The following is a 13,886-nucleotide window of genomic DNA, read 5'->3' on the forward strand; positions in this document are numbered from 1 at the left end:
AAAAAAAAGTAGCAAACAGCAGAACAGACCAGTACTCAGAAGTTTCCAGGTCTGTTTTGCAATACAGAGCCCAAGGGGTTTTGATAGGGTCTAAATTTGGCAAAATCAGCTTTCCCATCCCTCCCTAACTTTATTTTTCTGGCCTCTAACTATTTTTACTCCAAGTTTCCCTCTGTCTCTGTGGATGTAGAGAAAAGATCTATGGATAGGAGTCTGGGAATAGGATAAAAAARTGAAACTTCCTGAAAAAAATTAATGTTGTTATTCTGAAAGCAAGGCCAAGAATCTAACACCATACATTAATATTAATCAGCATAAATGCATGAGGACTATATAAACCACTAGTTCATGTTAGTGAATAAGTCTACTATATTGTTTAATTCACAGACAAAATAAGAACCCACATTTCTTCCATTATCTTAAAGAAAAACTGAGGATCTAAATYTCTKCATTAAGGTGKAAAAATGAAGTCAGAAAGTTAAAARCACTTTAGAGATGYGTTTTTGACTTGGCTTSCTACAGCACTGCAACATGCAAGTTCACAGGCTGTAACTTGATTTCTTTAAGAAGGTTGTATTTTTTTAAAAATAATATCATTATTAGCACTTACATTTGAAAAATACACCAAGTCTCATAAAAAGAGATGATGAAAATCAGGGTTGATGGCCACTTGTATGATATTTCCTTGTCCAGCTGGACTRTACTTTGACTTGATTGAATATAAAATATGCAGAAAAATCTGCAAGGTCTTAAGCTCTTCAATGTGATTCTAAAGGCAAATTAAAATCTTCTTTTTATGTTATGCTATTATTTTATTGAAAGGGTACATTCTACATTCATAAAGAGATGTTTTTTTTTTTAAGTTGGAGAAGTACTTTGTCTCTTCTTAGAAATATGCTGATGCTCTATTTTTCATGTTACTTCTACCAATATTTGGACTGTGAATTAGAAATACATGTATTTATTGCATGATTATGATTTACTGTGTGACAAGTTTTTAGACTTCAAAAAAAAAAATGTTATCAACAAATTTTACCTTCATACACATTTAAAAATAGTTTCAACTGATGATGTAGATTTATTTTAGAAAATATGCTGATGTTATGACATCTTAAAAAAAAAATTTTAATTTTTTTTTCACTGAAAGATATACAGGAAATCCATCACTACTCGATATCTCTGTAGGATTCTTGGTTGACTGGAGTCAAGTCTCCAGCTGCTGTGAGATTTAATAACACCCTGGTTACGATATCATCCAAYAGCAAAACCTTSTGGACAGCTGGAACAATTTTTACASYAATGCTGTAATTAGATACATAGAATTGTCTTGGTWCAGAAAATGACATAAGGCTCAGACAAAATATAATGTACCACTTACTAGCCAAAGGTCAAAGAATTTGCTTCCAAATCCACCAGYCTGTTCTTTAGAAGAACTGTCTGAGAAACCTGGTCCTGGATAATTTGACTGAATTGTTTATATGGAGAGAAAAAAATACAGTTTCCAAATGAAATTATTTTTCTTATTTTGCCAACATATTTATACCTTAAGCCAGTAGCTAAATTTTTCTCCTGGATGTAAATCATTGCTYTAGTTTGGATTTCTATCATAACAGATGTTTTAATACACTTCTTTTCTTGTTTTGCAAACAAATATAAATATTTCAGAAGAAATTACTTGTGACMAGAAAATTTGAAGGCACATTACATATCTGGGTTGATTGCACCCATGTGATATGCAAACCTGGTCAGTCCATAAGGTCCATGGCCAGTGAGCACAAGATGAGGCCCTTGCAAGTAGGTCACACTATCAAAGATTGCAGTTTAGACAATTTGGTTGATTCATTGCTGAATTATTGATAGTTGTTCATATATCTTTGATAAAATTTTATTGATTCATACTGATGGAAGGTGCCATTTGGACTGTGGATTCTTTTAAGACCTAAAGTTTTACATAGCATTATTATTGACAAAACTGAATTTAGCYACAGATAAAAGATTGAATGAGCTGTCTTTCAATGATTTGAAAAACTGAAGCTGTAAAATTTTCAAAACTGTGAATGTTTTAAGAAATTAAATCTATAAGTGTTTGATAAAAAATGGGATCTGGATCTGTTCCTTTAAATTCAGAAGATAAGAGATGTCTATAAWAATCAGAGTTTTTAACTGCTCCACGAATCAGAAAGGAAACTRTTCAAGCTTTTTATGTACTACAATATTATTTTTATTTAGTCAATAGCTACTTGAATGAATGTGAAATGAGTTGAAGTGATTTGGCTGGGATTCAGTAATGCATGGGAAATACTTAAGATGTAGTCAAGAAGGCTGCAATCAAATTAATCCAAGTAAAACAAATACCCATCCCCATAAGTGGCAGAAAACTTAGAATAGTGAAGAAAAATACCAGTGCAGAAGATTAACAGGAGAGCCTTGAACCAGCTAGATGTTTTGKTTTTTTTTGTACAAGTTGATATACACAGGCTGAGGAATGAAGACTAAAATTTAGCAGCATTTTAAAATTGATCTTTTCTTCTCCCACACAGAGTAAAAACTAACTCCCTGGCAAATTAAGAATCAGTTTTCTGGAGGACAGAGAACAGGGCAATGGAAGTGAAAATGGTTGATTTCATCAAAGATAAATTAAAGAATTGTTCCAAGAGAAACAATTAATTAAACACGTTTCTGAAATACTGTACTGAGGAACAAACTGAAATGTCCGTTACATGTGTAGAACACAGAAAACTTCTGAGACCACATAGCCAGCATAACCTGGTGAATTTGTGACATTGCTCATAATTCAATGTGAATTGCTGGCAGTTGAGAAGTTGCATCAAGATTTAGTTAATTTTTCATCAACCTCATAAATCCACTCTATCTCCCACCTTGTATCCTGTCATTGATATCATGACAGATTCCTGAGTAAACCCTGCTTTATTTGAGCTCCAAGTGCCAGAAAAAATGGCTTCTGAGAATTTGACTRAATGGGAAGAGATGATGTCTCTGGACATTACAGGGAGAAAGAGTTTGTATATGGATATGAAGCTGGACATTCTGTGTGGAAAACTCTGTGCTATAAAACCAAAATATCATGGTTTGATTTCTGACAGCTGCATAACAACCCAGCAGTTTTTTCCTTTCCCAACCTACCAGCTGTCCAACTAAAAATGGAAATGATTTATGTTCCCCAAAACCCAGCTGAGTGACAGGCAATGCAGGAAGGACTGGTAGAGCCCCACTGTGCTGTGGGACCTCTAAAGCAGTGGGAAGGAAAGTGGCAATTCACAGGGATACTCCCTCTGCAGCAATCACAGAGATTTCTCTTACCCAAAAGTTGAGCTATGCATGCCCAGGCAWGGAAGAGRGCTGGCCTGTGATTTTTARTGAAATTAAAGAAGAAATGCACTRCCCCAAAGGGCATATATTTTCCTGTTTTGTAACCCAGAGGTAGATGACATGGTGGATTCTATGTGTTCACCATCCAGCAAGCAATCTGATATTTCTTTGACACATTGTATGTGTACACTGGTTTCAGRAGGGTAAAAATATAAACTCACTGGAGTCACTGATTTCCCTAGGTAATAGAGTTATTCAGAGAATATTAGTTGACAGCTACACCCACTTGCAGTCATCAATTCTGCAAGRGCTGGTATGGAAGTTTAAAATGCCAGTATTCATCTTTTTCTCTCCCCTAAGTCTTCATTATACTGAATCTCACTATTTTTTAGAAACTTAGTCTACTTTTTTGGCAGATGTGACAGGCGGCTGTAACATTGATACCATCAGTGCTGCTCATCCTCCTTCTTCTTTCAATGATTATTAGCACATATTAATTAAGAGAAATAGGAAAGGTGCAATCAATTTGTTTAATGTAGTCAACTAAAAAGAGCTTGTGAGCTGCAATCAGATAAAATTCATCTTTTGAAATTGCAATTTAACAAATTTTAATATTTTTTTTTCTTTAAACATAAATGTGCTTCTCATAGTTTTCTGTCATTAACCAAAATATTTTATGGCGCATAGGAGGGAAACTTGAACAAATCTTATTCAGTTTATCAAAATATAAAGATACCCTGTAGATGTAGGACTTCTGTTTTTCAAAGTTCAGTGTTTAGGCAGGGGGAGGAGCAAGGATTTGAATGTTTGTAAGGACTGGGTTGCCTTTTCCTTACATTTGATTATCTATTAGTAGCTATTAGTAACATTTTAAAATATGGTTTATAAGATAAACTTCTGAAATATTATGGGCCACATGCACAAATATGCCAAAAGTTAACTAAATAACGTGTGTAATTTTAAATAATTGAGCTAAGTACAGCTGGAGAGTTCAGTAGGAYTTGTAATGAAATCCTTAGCATAGTATTTAATTACCTCCTTGTGTGATGCAACAGAAAAATATCTGGCCTTGCAAAGTGATCTAAAGGTCAGGAGATTCAGCTTGTATTAGATCAAAAACAGTGCCAGGCAGAACAAGAAATTCAGATAAAATGAGGACGTAGCTGATGAAAATGAATGCTGTAGCTGATCTGGTGTGGTAGTGCTGGAAGTAGGAGACAGCTATTTGCTGATGATACAAGTGACCATTTCAGGACTTTGCAGTTCACCTGCAAACAAATTGAGATTGGAAAGATACAATCACATAAAGGGAGAAGCACCTTGAACTGTGTGTCATAAGAGCTGCTCAAAACCTCCGCTCTTTTCTCTGTTAAGAAAAATATTTTGAAAAAGCCTAGGTCCTGTTAAAAAATACTCTTACAAAATGTAAGAATTAAAGTGGCACATTACAAAATTTGGAAAAAAAACCAACTTTACTGAACAAGTTAAGAGGAGAAGACATTAGCAGCAGCAAATCTGCAATGAATGGAGATTGTCTCAAATTTRCGGAAAATATTGAGTGCTTGCTGCTTTTTGAAGAGACAACAGCTTCTTACCCATTTGAAGAGCACTGCATTAATGCATCCTATTGGATTGCAGACCTTTACTTTCCCATGTGTGAGAACTTTTCAGTTCTGTGAGACTTAGCCCATAAATTCCTTAGTGTCAGTGAAGGAGCAATGTCTTGGCTGAAGAYATGAATCATAGAAACTTCTGAGCTGGAAGGAACAAGGAACAYCGAGTTCAGTTCCTGGCTCTGCACAGGAACCCAAAAAATCGTACTATTTGCCCAAGGGTGTTGCTCAAATGCTTCTTGGACTCTGTCATGTTTGGTGCTGTGACCAATTCCCCAGGAAGCCTGTTCCAGTGCTCAACCACCCTCTGGATAACGAATTATGTATTAATAAATTGTTATCCAGTGGAGATTCTGCACATTACAAACTGGAGGACAATACCTTTTTCATCAAGGAAATATGTTCTGTATTGAGCCTGTACTTTGCTCATTGCCTCCTTTTTGCCATGATCTTTGTTTTGCTTGTTCTGAGTTCCATTTGGTGTTTGAGTCTAGYGCAGTGGGAGTGGTTAGCAGGGCTGAAAAATGGCCATCACAGAAAAATTATGAATCAGGATAATCATCAGTCATCAAAGTTATGCATTTTTGCATTTCACTGTTATAAACAGGCAAAACTAAGGAAAATAAAATTCTCTCCTAGTAATTCTTCAGATTCATAGAAGATAAAAATTCTTGTAACGTCCAGTGGAGAACAGAAGCACTTATACATTGTTAAATCTCTGCTAATTTCTCTACCTGCTGATAGTTCAATGTTTTCAAAACATGCRCTAGATTTGAAACCACCATAAATAAAATCTTCATATAGTTGTATAGTACTTAATTATAAATACATTTTTTCATATTAAAATAACAAAGGGAAAACAATGACTGTTTTATGGCACAATGCAGAAATATTCTTTTATTCATGCCAATTAATTGCACCTAGTTTGTGTAGAGTGTCAGGAGAGTGGTTCAGGAAGGACTGGAGAAACAGCTGACTAAACACTAAATTTATTTAGATTCCATAAWAATGTGCTGCTTAAGATAAAATTTTAACAGAAAACTGAAAAGAAATTATACTGTTTTAATGGAAGTAGAAAAAAATCATGGACACAGAAAGAGCTTGAATTTTTGCAGGAAAAGGTACAAGAAATTAATTCTGATGAAGACATGCACTAGGTTTTTTTTAGAAGTGAGGAAATAGTCTTTTTTCATTGACTAATGCTGAAAAGTGGAAGACAAGCAAAAAGGTGGACGTGATGAAGTAGAATTCATGGATTCATAAATTTGATGAAAGGGAGAATAAGATTAAATGATAGCAGCTTTSTTTCCTTATCTAAATTTTTAAATGTGAAATTGCTACTGAAACTAATTTTTAAAATGCATGCTTATTTTCACTGTGCGCTTGTTCCTCAGTCTATGAAATGGAATTTTCCAGAATTAGCAGTGCCACCAGCTCCTTTGGAATTGTCTGGTGTAACTCCACGTGTGTGATTGGGCTCATGAGGGAGGAAGGTGTTTGCACACAAGCGTGAGGCTGCTCCATTGCCACATTGTGTGCACAAGAGCAACTTCACTGCAATTAACAGAGCTGAGCTGGTTTGAAACAGCTGAAAACACAGGCCATATGTGCATTGTACAATTATGGTGTCTGTAAAACATGGCCTGCTTCAGGAGTGTTTCAGCTTCATAAACAAAGCTATGAAAGGAAATGCAAAAGTGTATTGCCATCACAGGCTTGGAAGTACTGAAAGACTGTTATATTCCTTGCATCATAAATATCTCTCATGTACTAAGCTAATCCCTTTGGACTGATGGTGTATGGCAAAATAAAAGGACCTTTTTGCATTTTGTTCAAAAACCTTAAATGCCATGAAAAAACAAATGCAGCATTAATGTWGAATTTTCTGTTTTTAGAGTCAACAAATGAATTCTGTTTCTTAGAATTTATCCTGCTACTTTATTGGCTTTGGAAGCAATTTGAAAGTGTTGGGTGCATAATAGTCAATAAATCATATGAGGAAAGGAGAAAAGCGTCTTTGTTCTTTAACAAAAATGGTGAAGGCTGTAAAATTATGCCATTTTTAATGGGGGGAGAAAAAAAGAAAATACACCAGAAAATAATTACAGATTTGAGATCTGATATAATCAAACTGCAATAAGGTTGAAGAAGAGAAAAACTATTCAAATCTGACTGCCTTAAACTGTTGATTTCAGAAACAGAACAAGGCTACATTCACAACAGACTTCTTTGCACTTAACTCTTATCTTTACATTACTCGATGGCACTGATGAAATACAGCAGCTCATGCAACAGTCATCAGGAAAGCAACATTTTAATTGCAAGTAAAGGCAAGTATGTTAAATCTAATCTCCAAAGAGCAAATATTTACCAAGAGTTTATGATCACAGATAGACTTGTAGAATAAACAAAGTGTACATATCATTTTGGTTACATATGCATTTGACTATTTTTTATTTAAAAAGCATTAGACTACTGAATTCAAAGTACAGCGTTGGCTCAATACAAACCTTCATTGCTCTCCTGAAATGCTAAAGACCACACACAAAAAAATGTATTCTTCTAAGAGAGAAATATTTGTAAAAGACACTTCAGGATTTGAAGACTTTATGGGTCTWTGTAACATTTAAAATATACCACATATGTATTTTGAGCTTTATTTCATTAGAAGTGATCTGTGGTTTGTTGAGTCTATGTAGATGGCTATATGAATTTCATACTAGTAAAAGAATTATACAGGATTTTTTTTTGTCATTTGAGTAAGAACTAAACATTTTATGAAAATTATCTGCATTTCAAGTTTGTTGAAAATTGTATGACAAAATTATTAGTATTTTGAAGATAGATTTCCATACTGACTATCATGTACCATATCCCAGTTGTTATACAGTACTTAACTTGAGAAAAATTGGACCATAAAAGCAGGCATAAAGATGATTAAATTTTATGTTTTAAAAAGCTGGGCTTAAATGTCCTGTACAATCATAAAATCAACACAAATTAATATGACAGGAATTTGTCTTTCTGCATTTAAAATATTTGGAATAGAAGAAGCTCTTGAGACAGCAGAGAGTACTTTTTTCCTTAATAATAACCTCATGGGATAATCATATGTTTTGGGAARGAAAACTAGTTTTATAGACCCTACTGATTTCCAGAATAATATTGAAATTGTGCTATTAGAGGAAAAATTCTGAGAATTGGACAACTTAAAGGTWAACTTCTGCGATGTAATTCAGTGTTTTCCCTGAATACTTCAGGTAAATTCTTCAAGGATTGAAAATGACAATTAAAAAGTTGCAGTTTCCTCTTTGGAAAAAATGACTAAGTCTTTATCAGGCTTCTATAATTAAGGCTATCACCAGATTGAAATCTTTCTAACAAAATTTGATGTTTGAGGGATGGATGACTCAGGATCATTATTGTGTTGTAAGGAAATAACCTAAAAGACTAAATTAAATGAAAACCAGATATTTGATAATTGATGTAAGGAAAACTCTGTCCTAAAACTTGGGAGCACAAAATTATGTGGCCTCACCAAACTCAGAGAGATACTCAGAATGACATTATTTCTGTGGCCTCTTTTTCCTTGATCCTTGAACCTAAAGTCAAATCATATATGAGAATAAGCAGTTTTGAGAAGGAAACAGGTATAATTWACATTTTCTTTGCTCCATCAGCATGTCTATCATTACTATTTTTCTTTCTCATTGGACTGAGATTTTCCTTAATGCTAAAAAAAGCTAAAATTCAGGTGCAGTGAGTAAAGAACAACAACTATAACAGCTTTTGACATCCAGTCACAGTATAAAAGAGTTGGGTACTAATTTACATGCTAAAAAAAAAAAGAAGGAAGTTTTAAAAATAAACTATTCCAAAGTAACAGCATCCCAAGGTGACTTTCCCTCTCCCTTGGATGCATTAAATGATGACTGTGCTGAACTCTGCTCCTTTCACTCAAATGAGTACAAGACCTTTTAACTTCAGGCTTTCCTTTCAATGGCACATCCACTCCTTGGACCACATAGGTGAGAAGGAAGGTCTCAGGCTCTTCTTCTCTGTGCTAACAGTGACCATTCTCCCTTGGTCACTGTTATCAGTGGTCACTGCAATGATGCAGCTCCAGTCAGCTCTSAAATAACATCTCCCATACAGGAGCTGGTGCTGTTTTGTACAGCCAAGCCCACAGTCATTGTGGGATCCAGTGAATGGCAGTGCCGAGCCTTTGTCAGAGCATGGGAGATCTCTAACACAGCAACAGGACTAAAAACCCAAAAAACAAGGCTGTTCCCATTTTGAAAACAAATTGATGTTTGAGATCCACGTATTTCAACCACGGGCAGTCATATTCCAAAGACTACAAGCTACACCCACATCTTTYGCACACATCTTGGTAAAAGAGTCAAAACCACCTACCAGTTTCTTCACGTGTGCCTCATCAGCTCCTAGTGATGAAAAAGGGGGTAATACCCMGGTCGAGTTTGTTAGGAAATACAGGTAATACACATACACTGCTAATAATTCTTCTGCTGTACATAACATGTCTTCTAGAACCCATTGTGCAAGACTCCAGGGTGAGCTTATAACCAGAAAGGGATTTTAGGAAAAAGAAAACAATAATAAATGTGTCAGGATCTCAGGACCTATGTTTTTTTCTGTGGGGTAACATTTTCACGACGATGTTCTCACAGTCAACAAATGGTGTTATTACACAATATGTAGTTATCTTAGTTGAGGAGATGTTTTTTTATTGCACAATCTGTTGACTCAATGCCTATGAGGGAGAGAGTTAATTTTTCGCGTTGGCTCTTTCCGCAATGGATTACTGYGAGCACCAAGGAAAGGGACAGTGAGATTTCTGCTTCTGTCTGAATTCCTGCAAGCTACAAATTTAAGCTAAAAAATCCTGTCTGTTCTCAGTTTACCCATTCCTAGATAAGATTCCCATTCCCTCTCATTCAAATTGTTGCTGCCTTTGGAAAATTGCCGTGCCGTGCAGGCTGTCACGCTGGTCAGCTGGCTAGAATAAATGCTAAGCAGACCCTGGTGACACCAGGAGGTTTCAGCAAGCTTCATTACTGCTAGACCGTGTTTCCCTGCATCGTTAGTGCCTCCAAGGTCCAGGCWGTGAATCAGCGGAGCTGGCTCTGGGCTGGTGTCCCGGGGCCAGCTGCCGGCGGGGGATTCACCAAGAGCGCTGCCAGCACAGAGGCACCAGGCAGTCTGCTGGGGCTGCAGAGAGGGTGCCAGTGGTTGCAGCACTGAATCAGTCATCCTTCTCTGTCAAGCGCTGTCACTTAAACCACACAAACTCGCAGATGATGAAAACCAGACTGCGCCGTTTGAAGGCACGTCCTGTCTGTCGCTACTCTTTATCYCCACCTGCTGGGGTTATTCCAAACATTCCCAACTACAGCCGCTTTCCCGAAGGTGGAAGTACAAAAGCCATAGCCATGATAAGCAAATGCCAGTGATGATTATAACACTGCTTAACTAGAGATGCATAGAAAATTGTGGTCACGGGAAAAAGGATTTGAAATGTTAGAATGTTGCAGATGAGCTTTTCCTGTACCAATATATCCTATACCTATATATCCTATACCTATATCCTATATATCCTATACCTATACTTGTACTTCGAAAGGAGCTTTTGTTTTTATCTTTATATTGCTACGTTACAAAGTAATAAAAATTATTAGGTTTTTAAAATGAAGAAAGCAATTCAAAGCAAAAAAAATTCCCAGACTGCAGATTTATTTTTTAGTTCATGTTTGAGAGCGATGTCAATTTCTGTTAGAACTTTAAACTAAAGTGCAGCTTTCTGTTATATTTTAGCACTATTAACTTTCTCCTTAAATGATAAAAGATGAAACTCATTTATGGAGATTCACAACATTTAAAAACGAATAGTGGAATCATAAAATCATGGAATGGTTTGGGTTGGAACTGACCTTAAAGATCATTTAAGTCCAATCCCCCTGCCATGAGCAGGGACGCCTTCCACCAGATGAACTCAAAGCTCCATCCAACCTGGCCTTGAGCACTTCCAGTGTTCCTTGAACACTTGAAGAGATGTCAAAAAGTTCTCTGGGCAGTGATATCTTAAGAAAATAATAAGTTTAAAGCCAATATTTTCTGAACATTTTCGTAGGAAAAACTGATTTTTTTTTGTCTGTATTTAAACAAATATCAAAGCTTGGATAACTGGATGTACAGGAGTGTCAGTATTACTATTTAAAAATAAGCAGGAGAAAGATTTTAATTCTTTAATAGGGTTTCTTATGTATAAAACTTTGTGTGAAGAAAAAATAAATGGAAAGAATAAATTTTTCATATACTCTGACAGTGAGATATCTGTGGTTTATTTATCTCTTGTAGAAAAGTGAGTTCCATTGCATAGGCTCAGTTCTTTTGAATTTTTTGCCTCCTCTGCTGATACATTTTTTAGAACATGGTTCTATCATTGCAGTAGAAGAAATCTGCTATGAAAGATGATGGTCATAAAAGGAGAGGTGATTTAGGATTGATGGCTGGGATGAAGACTTCACTTTAATCCAAGCTGCATATTTGCAGATTGTTCACTGGTGTGGGATTAACACCATCAGGTTCAACACTGGCCCTGCCTGGGGAGGTCCGAAATGTCACAGTCCCAGGCACTAAGCACTGTGCTGTTACACAGAATCACTGCAGGCAATGTCATCCCTATTGTGTTTTCACCTTTACTGGATGTGAGATGTGCTCTGATGACACAATGRAGAGATCTCATGGCTTGGCACTCGTTGATTCTGCCAGTTGCCAGGGTCGTTGGGGTGGCGCATTTAGGATTATGATCAGGACTGTAGATATCTTCAGAGCTGAAAAAATGATGGCAAGGCTAAATGTATCGATTTCCAAAGTTTAGAAACATTATATCCTGAATAAACTCTTTCAGGCATGTAAATAGTATTGGGTACATACGATCTAAATCCCATAGGAAGTGACCTGAGTTTGGCTCCAAGCCTGTTGTAGAGTGTTGACCTTGGGGGTTTTTTTTTGGAGGGGAGGAGGGCTTTTGGTTTTTTGTTTGTTTGTGGTTTTTATTTGTTTTGTTTATGTGTTTTTTGTTTTGTTTTTGTTGTTACTGTTTTGATTTTTGGTTGTTTTTTTCTTTAAATCTTGCTTAATAGGAGAGATGTCAGTCAATCGGATGAAATTAAAATGTTTGCCTATGATCAGTACTATGTCTTTGATAAGAAAACACAGAAAGCAGATTTATCAATGTTTAAGATATCAACATCAATCAAGAGATCATGAATAGAGATTTTTGTGGAAGAAAGAAGGAAAATTTCGTGAACTTTTTCAACTTGTCAAAAAAAAAGACAAGAAGACTTGGATTGCTGAGAGACTGGAGATCAACAGAACATGGAAGATACTGTTTTCTCCAGAATCACCATTTGGTTTAACTCAGAGACTAGGGTTCAGAAGAGCTTATCAATTTTTTTTCTCAGGATCTAAATGTATAATGAATTAAACTCTTCAGAGAACAAATTCAGCTAATATAGAATAAATTCTCTCAATCAATTTTCTGTGATCAGGAAATGTATTATACTCTAGCATTCACGTATGACATATGTATTTTTCATAGCACATCATTCATACACTACAGAACATTTCATTTTGTTATGATGTATCATTTAAAAAAACAGAATCTSTAATGTATTGCTGCAGAAATTATTATAACTTATATGTATTCACAGCTGTACAATGACTCGGCATCTTCAGAAAGAAATGTTTAAATAAGTGCAAAGTTTCCATTGAAACCACTTTATCCTATATAAAATATACTGCTAATTATATAAAAATATTTCAATCTATAGATATTTAGAATTTCTAATAAACTRTGTTGTTATAAGCTACTTTTATGGGGCATTATAAGGTACATGCACTGTTTACAAAACTTTAACAACTACTGTAGGAGTTCTGGGAATATTATTAGTTTAAACATATGGCTTCTGTAGTTCAGACCTTCTTTTTTACAAAGTCAATATGTTAATTTTGTCTACAACCAAAAATAGGACTAACTAAATCTGCTTTTTTTTGAATAAAAATCAGAGGATGGATTGAGTTTCCTGAACTTAGCCATCCCTTTATTTAAGTTTTGTGGTGCTGCATGCCTGGTTTCCATTTGACACTCTTGATTCCTTATTGTGCCCTTGATGTGTTGTGTCCTGCCTGTAAGATCAGATCTTACAGGTGATGTAGAGACTTTTAAATAGCTCTGGTGCTGATGTTTAGGCAGCTGAAGTCACAGCTGTGTGCATTGTTAGGCCATCAACCAAAGAAGGATTCAGTTTAATACAGTTACACTTGGGGGATTATTTGTAATCTAAACTCCTTGTACAATCCACAGGGATCAGTCATTCAGTTCAATTGCCTGGAAATAATCACCTAATGTCAGCATGAAATACTTTAAYATCTCTCACCTGATTTCTCCATTTTGCTCTAGAAACACACAGGTTCCATGAGTCTTATCAGTTGATCCTCCACGGRTATCTTGGACTCTCCAGGGCATCTCAGATTACACTAGAAAACTTCATTTTCTCAACTTTATCCAGGCCTGGGTYGAGTCAGATGATAGAATCTGCAGTCATCCACCTGACTGGATGATGGTGTYCACTTTGGGTTCTCAACAGCTCTCCAGACACCTCTGAGCAGGTACTTTCATTTCTGTCTCCTGCTGTGAGCAGAGGCTCATCTCTTATATTTCTTTTTGGGGTAATGGGAGATTGAGAGGCAGTAGATCCACATGGCACTTCATCGGGAGGGAGCTTGGGTGGCTAAAACTAAGTGAAATTAATCACACTGTAAAGAGATACTGTATGCAAATTCTGTTTCTATTTCCTTTCTGGCAAGAAACAAGAAAGGAAGAGAGGTAGGGAGAAAGGCAGGAAAGAGGAAGTGAGA

Source organism: Malurus melanocephalus, unplaced genomic scaffold, assembly GCF_030028575.1.
Source record: "Malurus melanocephalus ecotype Western Australia unplaced genomic scaffold, MMel_1.1 scaffold_142, whole genome shotgun sequence".
Lineage (NCBI taxonomy): Eukaryota > Metazoa > Chordata > Aves > Passeriformes > Maluridae > Malurus > Malurus melanocephalus.